Genomic DNA, 18054 nt, shown 5'->3' on the forward strand with positions numbered 1-18054 from the left:
ACAGGTGAAGCATTCATGGGTGAAATTGATAGATTAATAGAGCATTATCATTTTACAAGGTTAATAGCTGTGTCAAAGTCAAGAATACTGACCCAGGCTGCAAGGGGCATCCCTCAAAGACCCAGGCTACAGAAATAAAAAAACATTCATTAAAGAAGTCCTAATTACTCAAATGCCGGCCAGGGCTATAGGTTGGGAATGACATTCAGAGAAGGGAACTTTCGAGATAATAATGATAAAAATCAAAAGAATGTAAACCATGATACATCAAAATTGACTCATATATATATATATACATGAAGAAGGAGATACCTAGTTCATCCTTATATTCCCCTACATAGATGGCATAAGAAGCTGGCATAAGTAGAAAAGTTAATAACTATTTGTTCCATGAATGAAGTAAATAAACAAAAGAACGCCCATGAAGAATCGTGAAAGAACAAAATGAACAGAGGGGGTGCTTGGAATCAGCGCTGGTCCCTTGCTGGGAAAATCAGTGGACTTTGCCCCCGTGGGAACACTCAACAACAGTGGGGACAATTTTTGGTTGCGACACCTGGGGGAGCTACTGGCTTCTAGCAGGCAGAAGACAAGGATGCTGTGCAGGAAAGCCTCCCACGACAAAGAATTATCCAGCCCCAAATGCCAAGACTGTTGGCTACTGAGAAGCCCTGGGAGACAGATTTCACCATCAACAGTCACTGAATTTATTCATTCCGTATATGATCATCAACATTATGATGAGGCTCTCCAGGGACTTATAAGAATATAGAATAGCATTTCTTCTCCTCTTCCACTGGGCAGCATTTGAGGGCTGGACCATCTGCGTGGGACCAGAAGACGGTGGGCATGGGAGTCAGAAGCAGTAAAGCATTCAGGGATACGGAACACAGCTGGGGGCCCAGGCACTCACTAAGTTAAGGACCCGTGTCAAATGTGGATGGAAATTATCATGGGGGTGGGGAGGAAGATGACGTCAGGCTTGGGTATCAGCTTTAGAATCACAGAGAGCACATCTGGGGGGAGGAGGCATGATACCTTGCTGAAAGAGATATGAAAGATACACAGACAAAGCAGGCTTATCACAGTCACCAGCCATTTCTCCACTGACAATCTTTAGCTGGAGACGCTCCATTGAGAACAGGAAGGATGTTTAATCTCATTACAGCTTATCGAAAAGAAAGTTACAAATCCGCTTACAGGAAAAAGAATACAAGCACCACCACTGTCTACCAGTTAGGGTGAAGGACCTACAAAGTGAAGATATCTTTTCTACAGGTTTTCTGGTCTCATCATTACCTAAGAAGTGTTTCCTTTAACTCTAGAATGCTATATACGCTTTTTTTTCCTTCTTTCTTATATTATTTTTTAAGTTTACTTATTTGTTTTGAGAGAGAAAGCACAAGTGGAGGAAAAGGGGGAGAGAGAGAGAGACAGAGAGAGACAGAGACAGAGAGAGAATCCCAAGCAGGCTCCACACTCAGCACAAAGCCCAACGGGGCCAAACTCACAAACCATGAGATCGTGACCTGAGCCGAAACCAAGAGTCAGATGCTTAACCGATTGAGCCACCCAGGCGCCCCTCTTTCTGATATTACTTAATTTCTGCTTGGAGAGGGAGAGGAGCCTTGCCCTTGTTGCTCAGTGTTTCTCAAAAGGGGACACAGAACAGTGGGTTGGCTCCTCTGAAATCCCCTTGCAGCCTAACACACAGTATATATGTGATAAGTGCATGTTGCATAGAACTAAATCAGTCTTCACCTCATTGCCCATCTCTCAGGCCTAAAAGTAAAGACTCTCCTATAGTCACTTCTGGAGGAATCTTCAGGGCACCCTGGGTTCAAGAGTCTGAACTACCTGTGAGCACATATAAAACCTGCTGGTTTCAGGGCGCCTGGGTGGCTCGGTGGGTTGAGCGACCGACTTCAGCTCAGGTCATGATCTCGGGGTTTGTGAGTTCGAGCCCCACATTGGGCTTGCTGCTGTCAGCACGGAACCTGCTTTGGATCCTCTGTCCCCCTCTCTCTCTCTGCCCCTCCCCGGCTTGTAGTCTCTCTCTCTCTCTCAAAAATGAACATAAAAAAAAAAAAAAAAAATTGGAGGGGCGCCTGGGGTTAATCATCCAACTTCGGCTCAGGTTATGATATCATGGTTCGTGAGTTTGAGCCCCACATTGGGTTCTCTGCTGACGGCTCAGAACCTGGAGTCTGCTTCAGATTCTGTGTCTCCCTCTCTCTCTCTCTCTCTGCCCCTCTCCCGCTCATGATCTGTCTCTCAAAAATAAATAAACATTAAAAAAATAAAAAATTTAAAAATCCTGCTGATTTCGTTCAGGGGCTGAGAGATTGCACAAGACCCGACACAGGTGAAAGCCCACCAACATCAGAACCCAAGAGGTCCTCGAGCAGCGGCTGCCAGCCCCCGGCAGGGCTGCTCTTTGCATTAAAGGAAGGAAGGGTGCTAAGCAGTGGCCCTCTCCACACACCCCTGTACAAATGGGCGGTAAAGACACCCTATCCCTCATTATATCATCACCTTCTTAACCTGCGGTTCTAAAAGCCACTGGTCTTGCTGCTTCTTTTTTTTTTTTTTCAACGTTTATTTATTTTTGAGAGACACAGAGAGACTCAGAGAGACCAAGTGCAAGTGGGGGAGGGGCTAAGGGAGAGGGAGACCCAGAATCCGAAGCAGGCTCCAGGCTCCGAGCTGTCAGCACAGAGCCCGACACGGGACTGGAACGTACAAACGGCAAAATGGTGGCCTGAGCAGAAGTCGAACACTCAACCGACCGAGCCGCCCAGGCGCCCCTGGTCTTGTTTCTGAAAACCAAGGAAAGGAGAAGGAAATGAGAATGTGAGCACGGTTATGAGTCCCACCAAAAGCAATGAACCTAATCATGAATGTACGGTGTTTCTGTTCCAAAGAAATGCAACCAGTAGAGGGAGCACAGTCAACTTTTGTTTTTAACAATTTCCCAAGATCAGCATAAACCTGGGGACAGTGTTAAGTGATAGAAGGCACAAAAATAATCAACCATTACCACAAATAAGAAGATTTATGTAAAACTATTTTTGAAAAACTGTAAGTCATGACACCCTTATGAGGCATTTGTACTGTTCATGGATATTTACACAAGAGCCAGCTACACAGATATAAGAAGGTCATATAACGAATAAATAAATAGATATTGGGCAACAACATTTGGTAGGTGGGGGAGGAAACTCACAAAGGGCCAAACATCTCTCTTTCCCTTTGTCAGCTGAATTTACGCCCAGAAGCAAAAAACGATGGGGAGTTTATTTAAGTTATTTTCCCCATAGATTTTAATTCAGTCTTTATCGTGCTGTTTTCTAAATTTGACCTCCCATAGCCGACTTTTAAAATTCCTTTCAAACTGTGTCCTCAATGACATAAATGCCTTCCTTTTTTATTAAATCAAAAAAATGTTTTTTTAATGCTTACTTGCTTTTTGAGAGAGAGAGAGCATGAGCGGGTGAGGGGCAGAGAGAGAGAGAGAGACACACACACAGAATCGGAAGCAGGCTCCAGGCTCTGAGCTGTCAGCACAGAGACCGACGCGGGGCTCGAACTCGTGAACCGTGAGATCATCACCTGAACCGAAGTCGGCCGCTTAACCGACTGAGCCACCCAGGCGCCCCCACAAATGCCCTCCTTAAGCAAGACTCTTCTGGACTTCTGTTCAAGGATCTTCAGAACCAACGTGATCAAACACCAGGGCAACTTAACCGAAAAAGCGTTGCAATCAGCAGAGCCGACAAGGTCCAAGAATTCGATGCCAGCTCCGGCAATGGTTCTTACCTGCACCTGCCCCAGCACCTACCCCGGCAAGCTCAGAAAGCTGTGGTGGGCTCCCAGGAACACGTCCACAACTGTCCACATCAACCTGCTGTCGCCTAGCAACAGCAAGCCCACAGCCCAGCTGGAGAAAAAGAGCATTCTCCTCCTCAAGTTAGGGGAAGTCCACCAGGGGTGCCGACGAACACAGATGATCTGAACCCAAGTAGATGACCCCCCGCGATGACTGCAGACCCAAATCCAGATCCCCTGGATTATCCAGCATCGCTCTGGAAATTGAGAAGCTTCTCCATGAATACATTTTGTGGCTAGCTACCAACGGATTGCCAAGATCAATTTTTTTCTATTTGAAACTGATTAAAAGTCTAACTATGGATCCATCCGACCCACTCTTGTGCCGGACGGTGTGAGGATCACCAGGAACATGGACATGTTTGAAAACCCTTGATTCAGCACTGGATGAGGCCTTCCTTCTCTCTGAGAGACAAACCGAGGCCCTTCCTTTCAGACAATGTCTTCAACTGCAGACCCTCATTACATTTGATTGGATACAGGGGCACCCGGGTGGCTCAGTCGATCAAGCATCTGACTCTTGATTGCAGCTCAGGTCATGATCTCACAGTTTGTGAGTTCAAACCCCACATCGGGCTGTGTGCTGAAAGTGCAGAGTCTTCTTGGGATTTTCTCTCTCTCTCTCTCTCTCTCTCTCTCTCTCTCTGCCCCACCCCTGCTCATGCTCTCTCTCTCTCTCTCTCCCTCTCTCTCTCTGTCTCAAATTAAATAGACTTTAAAAATTTTTGATTTGGGGCGCCTGGGTGGCGCAGTCGGTTAAGCGTCTGACTTCAGCCAGGTCACGATCTCGCGGTCCGTGAGTTCGAGCCCCGCGTCAGGCTCTGGGCTGATGGCTCAGAGCCTGGAGCCTGTTTCCGATTCTGTGTCTCCCTCTCTCTCTGCCCCTCCCCTGTTCATGCTCTGTCTCTCTCTGTCCCAAAAATAAATTTTAAAAAAGTGGAAAAAAAAATTTAAAAAAAAATTTTTTGATTTCAGGGGCACCTGGGTGGCTCAGTCGGTTAAGCGGCCGACTTCGGCTCAGATCATGATCTCGTGGTCCGTGAGTTCGAGCCCCACGTCAGGCTCTGCACTGACAGCTCAGAGCCTGGAGCCTGTTTTGAATTCTGTGTCTCCCTCTCTCTCTGACCCTCCCCCGTTCATGCTCTGTCTCTCTCTGTCTCAAAAATAAATAAACGTTAAAAAAAATTAAAAAAAAATTTTTTTTGATTTGATACAAAAATGTTTTACAACTTAAATCTTACACCAACCTTAGTGACTTTGAATACGGTTTTCTCCATCTGAAAACCAAATGCCTAACAAATAAGCAGAGTAATCCTGAAAAATATAAAATCAGAAACACACCAAGAAAATCTCACCAGCCTTTAAATGCCACCTGGATCCAGAATACACTTCAGGGACTGAATGGGTAGCAAGTTCCTTACAATCCAGAGGCTTTGATTTTCTCCAACTATTAAATGGCAATATCCCAATTAATATTCTCTGGCCTCCTAGTTCTATCTTCCAGTTGTGTGTTTCCAGGATTGTAAAACTCCCATTGCTTTCATGGCCCCAAATGACAACGCCTTGCCCAACAACATTTGTCCCACACGCCAAAGTCAAGAGTCTCAGGACTCACCGGTGGCTCACGCACTTATGACTGAAGCCAGGCTTGTAACTGGAGGGGAGAGGGGAAAAGGGAGGAAGTGCAATCCAAGGATAAAGGTAACAAAGAAGGCAAAGGAAAAGTCCATGAACCTCTAGCACTGAATAGCAATAAACCATATGGGGCCAGATGCTGTCCTGCCCACACACACAGCGAGGCTGTTGGTGCCAAAGGCCCTGTGAGCCTTGCACAAGAGGTACGTGTGGTTCGTGGGGGCGAGAGCATCTGGGTTTTCCCTGGCGTGGGCTCTTTCAGACACCTCTCTGCTCGGCAGCAATAAACAATAATAATTATTATTGGCACTAACAGTGAGATCGTGCTGAATAAACTCATGTAAGAAGATAAGAAGTCAAGTTCTAATTTCAGTCCTGCCTTCTCTCCAAAGAATGTGCAGCCGAGATCGCCTTACAGTCCTCAATGTAGCCCCTAGGGAGTGCTCCCAGGGGGCGTTCAGGGAGCAGTCCCACTGAGGAGGCCTCCTTTGGTCAAGGGAGAAGCCAGGGTGTGTAATGAGAGGGCCTTGTTCAAGTCCAGGCCTCCTCCAACAAGCAGAGCCAAGCCATGTGGCTTCCCTTTCGGTAAAATGGGAAGTTGAAATCGACGCCTAAGGACAATCCATCGGGTTGTGTGGATAAACAGGCTTTGCGTGAGGCACATGCCCAGAGATTTCCTTAAGAGGCACTAAACGTACAAATACAATTTGCAGTCAGGAAGTAAGCAACCATGTTAGTGTTTTAAATGTTTTTGAGGTTTTCGTATTGCTATTTGGGTCACGGATAGAAGTATAGTTCAGATACTGGTTATGCACCTGGGGAGAGAGTGGGGGCCCTTCCAACACCCCGGGGCCTCAGAGAGACCCCGTGAGCCCTTGCTCGAGTCCCTGTTGTGGGGAAGCAGCAAGCCCCCTCATGAGGATTGCCACAGCGAGACACACAGGCCCTTGGAGCTCACCAAAGATAACCAACATTAAGAGGACTTGTTTTGGGGGCTCTTGGGTGGCTCAGTCGGTTGAGCGTCTGACTTCAGCTCAGGTCATGATCTCACGGTTTGTGGGTTCGAGCCCCACGTCGGGCTCTGTGCTGACAGCATGAGACCTGGAGCCTGCTTCGGATTCTTTATCTCCCTCTCTGCCCCTCCTCCCACTCATGCTCTGTCACTATCCCTCAAAAATAAGATAAAACATTAAAAAAAAAAACAGTACTCGTTTTTATGGTTGATGATTTTGATTTTTATATTAAAACATTGGTAATTATCCTTTCATAATTCATGGGCCAAAACCTTTTGGAGGAAGGGTAGGTGGGAACAAGGTGAGATAGATAGTACGGACACACATAGCACATGGGTGCGATGGTGACGTGAAAAGGACCATGCGCATGGATGTGTTTCTAGCACCTGACATCTTACACAGTCCTCTGCTCAGGACGGGCCCATAATCAGTGAAAATTAGGTGACTTTTTTTTTTAACTTTTTAAATTTTCTATTTAATTTTTAATGTGTATTTATTTTTGAGAGAGAGAGAGAGAGAGAGAGACAGAGCTCGAGCAGGTGAGGGGCAGAGAGAGAGGGAGACATGGAATCCAAAGCAGGCTCCAGGCTCTGAGCTGTCAGCACAGAGCCCGACGCAGGGCTTGAATTCACAAGCTGTGAGATCATGACCTGAGCTGAAGTCGGATGCTCAACCGACTGAGCCACAAGGCACCCCTAAAATTAGGTGACTTCTAATGTCAGAGAAAACATGCAAATGAGAATCCACTTGTCTTGCTTTCCTTTCTAAGAACATAGACATTTGATTTTATGGACCTTATGAGTACTTGGTGGCATTTTCCCTAACGTAAACAAAACTCCAACATGCAAAGATTATTTTCAATCAGAAAATACAACAAGCGTATATCTTAGAATATCAAGTGAACGGGGTGGGCAACACAGAGGGGCAGACCCAAATACATAGGAGTGAGGAAGGGCTTCTGATTATTCACCCATTTGAGGTCAGAAGGGTTAAGTGACTCACTCAGGCTCACATAATAAAATAATGGCAGATCCAGTCTAGAACCCAGATCTACTGAAACAAATCTGCTGTATGTCCTGCCCACTCCATTATTCCCTCCTTAAAAAAAAAAAAAAAAAATCCATCAAATAAACATTAAATGCAGCCTGTGCATATATAATTTTGGCCCCAACACAGTACAAAAGGCACAGATAAATAAAGAATGATAGAAATGGAGCCCATCGAAAAGTAATAAGCAAACCATAATAACCGGATGCCTGAGACACTGCTTGGCTCAGCCCCAGATGGCCAAAAAGAGGCTCAGAGACCTGGGACGGAAGGACGCATTCAAGCCGGGACGGCTGAAGGCAGCCTGATTCAGCAGCAGCCAGCATCCTCCCAAACAAATTACAGTGCTAGGCTTGGCGAGACTGCAGGTAAGGCTGGCGGAGACGCAGGACGGATTCGTACGTACATGCCCAAGGGGTCATGTGGGCATCCTGGCCAAAGACAAGGCCTCCTCCAATTTCTGCCCAAGAAATTAAAACCTGTCTCTACAGATACTACAACGGATACTGCAAAACAGCATCCTTTCGCCTGCACCAGAACGTGCACCTGTAGCCCTCTGCACGGTTGGCAAAACGTGTAAACAGCCCAGGTGTCCATCCGCAGATGAACAGATGAACAAAAGGGGGCCCATCCATACGACAGATGAATACACGGCCATCAAAAGGAATGAAGTTCAGAACAGGATCCAAAAGGATGAATCTTGAAAAGATTCAAAGCAAAACAACGCTTTGCATAATTCCGCTGATACGAAATATCTACAAATCGGCCAATTCAAATTCTCCGAAAGGAAGACTCCGGGTTACCAAATGCCGGGGGGGGGGGGGGGCGGTGGAGGACAGGGGGCATGGGAATCACAGCGTAATGGTTGGAGCGTTACTGTTTCAACCACGAAAGAGTTTGGGACATAGATAGTGGTGATCATGGTAGAATACTTTGAATGTAATCAATGCCACGGAACAGTACGTGAAACAATGGTCAAAATGGCAAATTTTATGTTACGTAGATTTTACCGTAACTTTTTTTTAAAGACCCCCCCCCCCCAAAAAAAAAGAAAGAAAAGAAACCCCACATCATTTTCAATCTATTGGCTCAGGACCACGCAGCTTTTCAAGACATTGCTGCTCAAAAACCAAAAGGAATCAAAACGTTAATCTAAGCACATTAACCAGCTTTAAAATGTACCTGTTCTCCCTGTCACTTCACCATGATCTTAATCTCATAACTAAAAGAGCAGATTTTCTCTGATTGTAAGAGATTAAATAGGATTGTCTAACCGACGAAATTCAGGCTGTTACAATCATAACGACGAAATTCAGGCTTTTGCAATTATAACGACGAAATTCAGGCTTTTGCAATTACAAAGGTAAAACAAGGAATACCTCTTCGCATGCAAAGCTTTCACAGCGCGCAGGGCAGGCATCACAGTCACACCTGTAGGCAACACTCCTGACCCTACATCGGCTTCCCCCAACCTGTTCCCATCCTAATTTCAAAGCAGATCAAGAAACCTACAAGGGGTGGACCGAAGTCCGGCACCATCAGAGTGAGAGAAATAAATCAAACTCAAGTGACCAATCGAATACATGAAATGGCACACATCTGGGCAACCACATTTTGCACATTTGACGGACCCGAAATGGCCAGGAATTCCTTTTCTAGTCATAAGCCCATCACCTAACCCTTGGAAAGCCTCAGCCTCTCATCTCTCAAGTGGGTTATAATAGTATTTCGCTCGTGACGCTACTCAAGAGTGAATCACGTTTCCTGAGCACTTCGTGAAAACCACAGGGCTGGTGGGGGGAGGGGAGGCTGCTCATCCGTTTTTGTACCCGGTCCTCATGCCAACAAAGCATAGACACTAGAACTATTTCACAGATAGAGAGACCGAGGCACAGAAAGGTTAAGTGAACTGCACAAAGCCGCCTGGCACGCAGGAGTCAGGTCTGAAATTCCAACCTGGTCTCTCTGAGGCGGGGACGGTAGCTGTCCCTCATTTGACTGCTACATCTGGCCTATTTCTTGTCACCTTGCGTGTGTTTTTATTATCGCCATCATCTTTAGCAGTCACACATGCTGGGCTTGCAACGTCAGAGAGCCAAACGTGACTCTCGAAGCCTGAGCTTGCTCACGGGGCACCTCACGCCCCTCTCAAGACCAAACGTAGCAGGCCAGCGACATACTTCGGGGCTTGCCACGAAGCTCCTGGCAGGTAACCGTCACTCCGTGACGAACAAGGGATCTAAGAGAAGCAAGTGAAACTGGGCAACAAAGAATATGCACAAGGTATGTGTAGGAATCTCATAAATGGATTCACTGGACCCTCTTGCAGAACCAAGTTCCCCTGCAAAAGGCAAGTTCAAGGTCTGGAGTGAGACAATTGACCATTAGGTGGTTATTTTATATTCCACCATTCACAGTGGTGGTTCACGATTAAAAAAAAAAAAAAAAAAAAAAACCATAAGGAACAGAATTTTTGCTCCCGCTCTCCCAGACTTCCCAGTAAAACATGGCAGGTGACTCACAGGATGACACAGTGTCCCCGATGCAGGCACCGAGAGTGACACACGCCGGCCATTTGCTGTGGGGTAGGCTCACACAAGCAGGTGGACAGACTTCACCAGATCACCTGAAACACCAAGGCTCGGCCTTCCCCTCCCAGCCATCTGGTTTCTGAGAAACAGGATTTCCTCCACATTGGGTGGCAATGACAGAATCCTTGCTGAGGGCTGGCCTGAGGGCCGGCCATGACCAAGACAAGCCATCTCCAACTTTCACTTTTCTAGCTCCAACGAAGTCACACACCTTTCTTAGAGGTGGGCGTATGATTCAGACTTCTGGCTCCTGCCAAAGCCCTGGACCCTGAGTGCCTTTGTTCTTTTTTCTGGCCACAGATGGAACTCAGCCCCTTAAAGAACAACTGTAAACTTTTGCCCACAGAACTTCCCATTGGGCAAAAATTAGTCAGGTTGGCTGGGTCTGAGGTCAGCAACCTCCTGAAGGAACACTCACCAGACAGCCTACCCTATCCCCAAGAAAGTCAAATATAACTGTTAATGAACTGCCCATTTCCACAGTCTCATAGATACATATTGACACATACGTAGATCCTATTGGATCATTCTATTTCTTAATATTAACCAAAAACAAGATTCCTGGTCTTTAGCATTAGCATCGGCTTTGTTTTCATAAGGACTTGGTACCAACTTGTGCTATTTGCTTCCATGGGGACTCACCTTTACTCTGAGCATACACGTGACCTTGGACTTGAGGTCTTTCTTCACTGTCACCTTCTCAGTGAGATATTCCTAGCCACTCCCCAACCCTTCCCCCACCCCCCCCCCACCACCACTCTCCCCTGGCTCATTTCCCTTCTCACTTCCCTAATTCATTGTTTGTTCCTGTAAACATACGTGGGCAAGGATGTTGATCCATTCTTCTCCCAACTCTATCTTGAGTGCCTACAAGAAAGTTTAGCACATGGCAGACCCTCAACAAATATTTGTTGACTTCGACTGAATACACTCTCGTCATGATAACGAAGACCAGAAGCATGATCAGAACCACCCAGGCCTGAGATCGCTCCTTGAATTCCAGAAATAAAGTCCTGTACCACTTTCTTCTGAACCCCAAACAACAGGAAGAGAAACAGGGAACAAGGAGGGAAGTGTACATTTATTCCAACAATATGCAAGTGCTTGGACTTTTCAACGTAAGCTAAGGATTTTCAAGACGCAGCATGCTAAATCTCTGAAACGCCATTTTGTTAACCTAAAGACCAGTAATCTCTCCATACAGTCAACATCACGCATCCCACCCTCAGCTCACCACCTCCCATTTTTCCAGACCAACCCCCTCAGACCACCACCTTGGGGTCTGTCACAGTCCTCCCGGGTCTGTCACTGAGTTCCCTTCCTTAACTCCCTGGCCCCTCTACCACTTGGTCACATCCATTTGACAAAGATACCAACCTGCTTAGATCCAACCAACTAATTCCCCGGTGGGTACCTGCACTCAGAGAGCTAAACAGTCCACTGGTCCTCCTTTAAACCCATGACCACTAACGGCAAGTCCGCCCTAAATGAAAGTGGCAATCTCATACCAAAGTTCCCAGTCCATCCACCCCTTCGTGAAGTTCACATCTACCCTTCTTGTCCCGAGTGCCCAATAATCTCTCCTCACCTTTTTTCTCAGCGGATGATCTCTTGTCCTCCTCCTGTGAGAAAACTGAAGCAACTGGATAGGACTATCACAACTTCCAAGCCTGTGTATATACACCAACAAGCGTCTGTCTGTACCCAAATGCTCTACAGGAAACAATCCACATCCCATCTAAAACCAATCCCTCCTCCTATGACTAGACCCTACACAACCCCTTCCTGCACTCAAGGACAATGTTCCAGCAATTTCCCTCTCTCTCCTCTACATTATCAAATTTCTTTGCTCTCCTGGAGCATCCCAGCAGTAGGAAGAGATGCCTTTTTCCTCTAAATCCAAATCACCTGTCAACACGCCCACCAGTGCCACTATACTCTGAGCAACCATCTTCTCTCTGCTAGGCTAGAGCAAAACTCCTTAACAAGTCTCCCTGTTTATACAGTCCAGTGTCACCCAAGAGCCAGAGGGGTCTCTCTGATGTGCAAATCAGAGCACACTAACCTCTGCTCAATCAAGGGGTAAAAGCCAAATTCCCTGGAAGGGTCTACGAAGCCTGTCATCTCTCACCTCCTGCTCCTTCTCCCCTTGCTCATGTCACGTCAGCCACACTTGGCCTCTCTGATGGTCCCCGAACTTTCCAGACACACTCCCTCTTTCTGGAAAATTCCAGATACTCATTTAGTTAATACCTTTAAGTCCTCATTCAGATGGTACTTTCTCATGACTGTATCCTAAGTGGCTCAAACTTTCCCCCCCAAAATGGCCCCTCTTCCCAAAGCAGCTCTACTTTTCCTTTTTTCCATGATAATTTTGCTATCTTTTTTCTAAGTTTACTTATTAATTTTGAGAGAGGGCGCAGGTGAGGAAGTGTGCACATGCAAGCAGGGTAGGGGCAGAGAGAAGGAGAGAGAGAATCCCAAAGCAGGCTCCCTGCTCTCAGTGTGGAGCACGAGGCAGGGCTCAATCCCAGGAACCGTGAGACCATGACCTGAGCCCAAGTCAAGAGTTGGATTGAGCCACACAGGTGCCCCTACCTTTCCTTTTTACGAGAACACCTACCACCTTCTAGCACGTTATAGCACTAAATTAATTAATTGAAATAAAGAAATATGAATAAATAAATGCGATTAACAAACAACTGTTTATTATTTAATGGTAACGCACAAAGACAAGGATCTTTGTCTCTTTTATTCACTGAAGTATCCCAACAACGTAGGACAGTGCCGAGCACAATGCAGGACCTAAAAGACCAAATGCTGAGTGAATAAAACACTATTTCCTTTTCCTACCAGTTGGCAGAATGAAGTAGGGAAGGACAAAAATATGAAAAATAAAGAAAGAGAAAGTAAAAGAGACTACAGTGAGAAAGTCTAATATTCAGGAAAACAAAGAGAACTGGGCAGAAAAGATACAGGCTGGGAATTTCCGAAGATGCACAACAGACACCGATCCACAGATTCCAGGAGCCCTACAAACCCCAAAGAGAAGAAAGAAGAAGAAACTTACACCTAGACATGTCATAGTGGAACTGGAAAAACCGAAGAGAAAATCTGTACAAAGAGCAGGAGGAAGCCTGCGGGCCTACACGGAGACAACCCTGGGCTGCCAGCTGACTCCTCACCACAAACAAGAGCCAGAAGATGAGCTGTTATCTCCTAAGTGTTCAAGGAAAATAACTGCCAACCTAGAATACCACGCGGAGTAGAAATAAAGACCATCTGGAACAGAGATAAAATAATAATATCTTGGGAGGTTTCAAGTAATATGAAAGAACACAAGCTATGCCACAACAATATCCTAATACCAGGTAGGAGTAAAAGGAGTTAAAATACTCTAATGCCCCAGTATTGTCTGGAAGGGATAAAAGTACCAATTTACATAAGACTTTGTAATCTAAGTTAATGATGGTAATCTTGGACCAGAAAGAGATTTTAGGGACACCTGGTTGACTCACTTGGTGGAACTTGCAACTCTTGATCTCAGGGTTGTGGGACCAAGCCCTATGTTGGGTGCAGAGATGACTTAAAAATATAATCTTTAGGTGGCTCAGTTGGGTAAGCATCCAACTCTTGATTTTGGTTCAGGTCACGATCTGATGGTTCTGAGATTGAGCCCCGTGTCTGGTTCCATGCTGAGCGTAGAGCCTGCTTAAGATTCATTCTCTCTCTCCCCCGCCTTCTCTCTCTATCCCCCACACCTCTGCCCCTCTCCCGTGCACATGCACACTCTCTCTCAAAAAATTACAATAAAGAAATAAAATCCTTAAAAAAAGAGACTTTATTTAAGACCAACATAAAAGTAAATAATAATTCTGATTATATTCAGACTGAACATGCATTTATTTAAAAAATAATTATTTATCTTAAAAATAAGTAAGAGAATAAAAGACAAACCATGCTGGGAAACCATATTTGCAACTCATACAACCCACAAAGGCATATTATCCAGAATACGTTAAACACACATGCACACACGCACGCGCACACACATGCACACAGAAATCAATAAGAAAAGATCAACTACCAAATGGAAAATTACAAGTGATTTGAACTGGCGGTCCACAAAAAAGGATATTCCAAATGACCAATAAACCTATGAAGAGGGGTTTAATGCTACTGATCATCAGGAAAATGTAAATTAAAATCAAGAAATCCACTTTTTATCAGAATAGCTAGAATTCAAATGAGTGATAATGAGGGGTCCGTGAGGACATGATGCAACAGGAACTCCCTTACCCTCCTAGGGAGAATGTAACTACCTAACCTGTAAAAGATGAAGAATCAGCAATTCCGCTCCAAGAGATACCCCAAGAAACGCATGCCCACGTGCTCTAGGGAAGATGTCCCAGAAAGTTCTTTCTTTGCAGCATTATTCACAATAGCCAAGCATTAGAACTCACCCAAGTGCTCATCAGTCTTAGAATGGCTACATCAGTTACAGTCTATTCACACAATACAACTGTGTAATAATGAATATGGAGCTACACACAAAAGAAATGTATCTCATTTTTTAAAAAGGTGAGGAAATGAAACCAGACCTAGAATGGTAAATAAAAAATGATTCCATTCATATAAGGTTCAAGAACAAGCAAAACTAAACTGCAGTGCTTAGAGATACATGTTTGAGTCATACAACTGTGAAAAAAGCAAAAACACAATTCCATAAAAGTTGAGCCCAATTACTACCCTTAGAAAGTGGGAGGAAGCACCTGGGTGTCTCAGCCCGTTAAGCATCCAACTTCGATTCAGGTCATGATCTTGTGGTTCGTGGGTTCAAGCCCCACATTGGGCTCTGTGCTGACAGCTCAGAGCCTGGAGCCTGCTTCGGATTCTGTGTCTTCCTCTCTCTGCCCCTCCCCTGCTCGCACTCTCTCTCAAAAATATATAAACATTAAAAAAAATTTTTTTTTACATTAAAAAAAATTTTTTAAGAGTAGGTAAAATCACATTAAAACTATCTTAGAGAAAAAATATTTCCCACCAAATATTAACCCCCCTCCCATACAAGAAAGCCTCTTAATTTTAGGCTCTAGGTATAAAATCCTGTATAAATAACTTCTTCATTAAATCTCTGTAAAGTTCAGTAAGGCAGATAATGACACAAAAGATAACATATTTGTTCTAAAGAAGATACTTAGTTCATGAAGGCATTCTCCTCCAACTATTCAACCAACAGTAGATCATATGGTTATAGATGCAGGTGACTCTTCTTTAAGCAATATTGTCAGAGACATAATTGATTAGATGGATAGATAGGTAAGTAGGTAGGTAGGTAGACAGATAAACTATGTATGTATTTCTGTATGTATACACCCACACACACATATATACACATGAATATGTGGCCAACCTAAGAATATACCCCTTGCTGTGACTTTATTTAAAAATAAAAGAAGCATTTAAGAGGGGACTCAGTACACCCACTCTCTTCCCCACCTCTGGTGTCACTGGACTGGACAAGCTTCGGGATCTGATGCTTACAACCCAGAAAGGAAGTGGGAAAGGTGTGGTGGTTGTCCCTACATTGAGCCCAAAGATTCAAGCCATTCACCCAATACTGCCTTTCTCTTCAAAACGAATCATGGATCCATTACCTTTGAATATGCTATATCTTTATGTTTAAAGGAATGCCCATCTATCGCTTCTTTTTTTTTTCAAGTTTATTTATTTATTTTGACACAAGTGGGGGGAAGGGGCAGAGGGAAAGGGAGAGGGAAATCCCAAGCAGGCTCTGCCCTGACAGTGCAGAGCCCCATGTGGGGCTTGAACTCATGAACCACGAAATCATGAGCTGAGCTGAAACCAAGAGTCACACTCTTTTTTTTTTTTTTTTTAACGTTTTATTTATTTTTGAGACAGGAAGAGACAGAGCATGAACAGGGGAGGGTCAGAGAGAGGGAGACACAGAATCTGAAACAGGCTCCAGGCTCTGAGCTGTCAGCACAGAGCCCGACGCGGGGCTCGAACTCACGGACCACGAGATCATGACCTGAGCCGAAGTCAGCCGCTTAACCGACTGAGCCACCCAGGCGCCCCAAGAGTCACACTCTTAACTGACTGAGCCACCCAAGTGCCCCCACCTCTCACCTCTTGAGGCAATGAGCACCCTATCTTTCCTACCTGCACCATGAGGCAGTTAATTGCTTTATTTTCTAATTAGTATCCAGCCTATAAAATAAAACATCAAGTTCTCTGATGTCTTTTTTTGCCTAAGATCGGTGATGAGGACCCTTCCTTTCCTCCTTTATTTGTGACTACTTTTCTCTGAAGGATACCTCCACACTTTCTTCTCCGCCATCCCCAGGCACAAAGATGGGCATGATCCAGGGAGGGAAAAATCACTGAACCTCAGGATAATGGACATAGTGATTGGTCCAGAGGTGGGTTAATGATCTACACTAGTCAATCAGAGAACTTTTAAAACTGAGAATATCAGCCTACAGCTGCTGGCAGCCATGCCTCTCCCAGGCTGAAGCCAGACTGAGAAAAACTAGTCTGATACTGGAGAAAACAAAGATGAAAACCAGAAAGAGAGGCCTGATATGCTGGACTTCTCCAGGTCCAGCTGTCCCCTACCATCAGCTTTATCATGTTTCTTACAGGGACCAATTCGTTTCCACTTAAATCAACTTGGGTTTCTTTCCTTTTTTTTTTTTTTTTTTTAATGTTTATTTATTTTTGATAAAGAGAGCACAAGCAGGGCAGGGACAGAAAGAAGGGGGGACAGAGGATCCGAAGCAGGCTCCATGCTGACAGCAGAGAGCCCAATGCAGGGATTGAACCCATGAACCATGAGATCATGACCAGAGCCGAGGTCGGACACTCAACGGCCTGAGTCACCCAAGGAGCCCCAACTTGGGTCTCTAACCCTTGAAGCAAAAGGTCTAACTAATAGAATTGGGGTTTTCTTTCTGGGTTTTGTTTTGTTTGTTAGTTTGTTTTTGAATGGTCTTGCTGTTGGTGTTGCCATTTTGCTGGGGGTAAGAAGCAAAGATCTGCCTATGGGACTCACAGCACACCTCCATACTACATGTTCTTGAAAAACTAGTTTGCGAGTCCCTAAGCTTTCTCTTTTCGTGTCTTTCACAACAGTTCTTTATGTGTCTTCTTCCTGCCTTATTCCTTATTTATTTCTTTACTTAATTCTTGTTTTCCCTTTCCTAAATGCTGAATGACCACATGGTGACTGTCCTAGATTTTTCTCTCTTCTGTGACAATGCTGATCACCCCCGAATTAAAAAGTGAACATGCAGGGGTGCCTGGGTGGCCCCGTTGGTTAAGCGTCTGACTTTGGCTCAGGTCATGATCTTGCAGTCAGTGAGTTCAAGCCCCGTGTCGGACTCTATGCTGACAGCTTGGAGCCTGGAGCCTGGAGCCTGTTTCGGATTCTGTGTCTCCCTCTCTCTCTGCCCCTCCCCTGCTCCTTCTCTGTCTCTCAAAAGTAAATAAATGTTAAAAAAATTTAAAGAATTGAACATGGAACAGCAGCTGGAGGTACTTTTGCAGTATGAAGATGATGATCTTTTAGTCCTTCCAAAAGAAAGCTCTCTGGTTTTGAGGACACTCCAAGCTTGGGGCAACCAAAGGAAGTGCCTCTGAAAACCACACAACATGCAACGGAACCACAGAAAGAAAGAAAAAAAAAAAGAAAAAAAAAGCCTCTTCCTGTACATTTTCTGAAACATTTTGCTTCAAGAGAGATCAGTGGTTTTGGATTTCAAGAAAGAAACATTATGAGGAAAAGCGTACGGCAAAACAGCTTCATGACGACACGTGCAAACGTTCACGGCCACAGGAGTCATTTGCATTGACTTCAC

The 18054-nt window shown here is 45.0% G+C and overlaps 1 protein-coding gene across 7 annotated transcripts in view; it reads right to left on the reverse strand.

Annotated features, from left to right (window-relative positions):
* Window positions 1-18054, reverse strand: part of TIAM1 (TIAM Rac1 associated GEF 1) — a 394514-nt gene that overhangs the window by 206987 nt on the left and 169473 nt on the right. The gene's annotated exons all lie outside the window — the stretch shown is intronic.

This window comes from Puma concolor, chromosome C2, assembly GCF_028749965.1.
Source record: "Puma concolor isolate L17-30 chromosome C2, mPumCon1.1.hap2, whole genome shotgun sequence".
NCBI classification, from domain to species: domain Eukaryota; kingdom Metazoa; phylum Chordata; class Mammalia; order Carnivora; family Felidae; genus Puma; species Puma concolor.